Here is a 2,710-nt window from a genome sequence, read left to right as displayed (position 1 = left end):
AAGAAAGAAAGAAAGAAAGAAAGAAAGAAAGAAAGAAAGAAAGAAAGGAAGGAAGGAAGGAAGGAAGGAAGGAAGGAAGGAAGGAAGGAAGGAAGGAAGGAAGGAAGGAAGGAAGGAAGAAAGAAAGGAAGGAAGGAAGAAAGAAAAAGAAAGAAAGGAAGGAAGGAATAAAGGAGGGAAGAAAGAAAGAAGAGAGAGGGAGGGAAGGAAGGGAGGGAAGAAGGAAGGGAGGGAGGGAGGAAGGAAGGAAGGAAGGGAGGAAGGGAGGGAGAAAACTCCTCTAGAGACCTACAATTTTTCAGGTCTGGCTTTAACCTAGTCTTCAAAATTCTCCCGGGATGAAGCTGCATAGTCTCAAGTGGAACAAACCCAAATCCTTTCTACAGAAATATAAATCCTGGATACCTGGGTGGCTCAGTTGGTTAAGTGCCTGCCTTCGGCTCAGGTCATGATCCTGGGGTCCTGGGATCAAGCCTCACGTCAGGCTCCCTGCTCAGCAGGGAGTCTGCTTCTCTTTCTGCCTGCTGCTCCCCCTATTCATGCTCTCACTCTCTCTGTCAATATAAATAAATAAAATCTTAAAAAGAAATACAAATCCTGAAAGTTTCAGGAGTTATATTTTTGAAAGTTCGGTTTGGGTGATGTCGAGTTTCTGTTCACCCAGCAGCCTTTCACCTTTTCTTGGGGTGGGGGTCAGCATCTGGATTTTCATTAATGACACCCTTTAATAATGCCCAGTGCACTTCCCTGTTCTTAGCCAGTATGCAGTTTGCTATGGAAAGTAACAATAATTGAGCACTTGCCAACCTTCAGAAGCTAGAGATGGTTTCAGATACTATTTACAAGCTGCCTTCACAAATAACATCTTTCTAGCTGTGTAGTTTTTATTACCAGTCATGAAAAAACAAACTGGTGTGATCACCATTATATTTTCTTTTTTAAAATGTAACTTTTTGAAGGCCCAGAAACATCTTGCTATGGAAGAATCCTGATTAGGTAAATGCAAATTTACAGATATGAAGATCATCTTGAGGTGGTTAAGGAATTAATGCTTTTATTCTCATTAGTTTATTAATTCTCTGCATGAGAGATTCTATTTATAATTTTTAAAATTTTTTAAAGTTTTTTTTTTATTTATTTGTCAGAGAAAGAGAGCACAAGCAGGGGGAGCAGCAGGCAGAGGGAGAAGCAGGCTCCCCGCTGAGCAGAGAGCCTGATGCGGGACTCGATCCCAGGACCCTAGGATCATGACCTGAGCCAAAGGCAGATGCTTACTGACTGAGCCAGCCAGGCATCACTGCATGAGAGACTTTAAACATCAGTCCATTATAGGCATAAATCAGGCCAGTGTTTCCCAAAGTTTGGTAGCTATCCTTGATTTAGGAGCATGCAATTATTTTAGGCAGCTGGTGATGATGAATATTTAAATATAAATGTTTTATTTGTAATAGAATAAATATACCTGGCACACAGAATCCATGATTTCAAGGGTATTTTTGGCGTGGGATGCTATTCAGTAGGTATTTAAGTTTGAAATGTGTGCTGTTTAAAGAAAAGTTTTAAGTAAATAATAGTATTTGGTGGTGTATGGACATAGCAAAAGCAGTTAAGGTGGCTGTAATGGCTTGAACAGTGATCCCCAAAAAGATGTATCTTAACCCCTGGAACCTGGGAATGTGACCTTATTTGGAAATAGGGTCTTTGCTGATATAACTAAGGATCTCAAGGTAAGATTATCCTGGATTTAGGGTGGACCCTAAATCCAAGGACTATTGTCCTGATAAGAGACAGAAGGAGAAAGACACACAGAGGGGAGAAGGCCACATGCTGTTGATGGAGGCAGAGACTGGAGCTATACAGCCACAAGCCAAAAAATGCCACGGATTGCAAGCAGGCACCAGAAGCTAGGAGAGAGGCATGGACAGGAATGTCTCTCAGAGCCTCTAGAAGGAACCAACCCTACCAACAGCTTGGGACTTCTGGCTTCCAGAACTGTGAAAAATAAATTTCTGTTGTTCTAAGCCAAGAAGTTTGTAGTAGGGATGCCTGGGTGGCTCAGTTGGTTAAGCATCTACCTTCAGCTCAGGTCATAATCTCATGACATGATCAAGCCCCACATCGGGCTCCCTGCTCAGTGGGGAGCTTGCTTCTCCCTCTCCTCCCTCTCCTCCTGGCTTATGCTCTCTCTTGCTATCTCTGTCTCTGTCTCTCAAATAAATAAATAAAATCTTTAAAAAAAAAAAAAGAAGTTTAGGGCTGCCTGGGTGGCTCAGTCGGTTGGGTGTCTGCCTTTGGCTGGGGTTGTGATCTCAGGATCCTGGGATGGAGCCCTGCATCAGGCTCCCTGCTCAGCGGGGAGCCTGCTTCTCCCTCTCCCTCTCCCTCCCCTCTGCTCATGCTCTCTCTCTCAAATAAATAAAATCTTTAAAAATAAATAAATACAGGGTGCCTGGGTGGCTCAGTCGTTAAGCGGCTGCCTTCGGCTTAGGTCATGATCCCAGGGTCCTGGGATCGAGTCCCACGTCGGGCTCCTTGCTCAGTGGGAAGCCTGCTTCTCCCTCTCCCACTCCCCCTGCTTGTGTTCCTGCTCTCGTGGTGTCTGTCAAATAAATAAAGTCTTTAAATAAATAAATAAATAAATACATAGAAAGAGAGAAAGAAAGAAGAAAGAAAGAAAGAAAGAAAGAAAGAAAGAAAGAAAGAAAAGAAA

Source organism: Neomonachus schauinslandi, chromosome 10 (genome assembly GCF_002201575.2).
Source record: "Neomonachus schauinslandi chromosome 10, ASM220157v2, whole genome shotgun sequence".
Lineage (NCBI taxonomy): Eukaryota > Metazoa > Chordata > Mammalia > Carnivora > Phocidae > Neomonachus > Neomonachus schauinslandi.
This window is presented reverse-complemented; position numbering follows the sequence as displayed.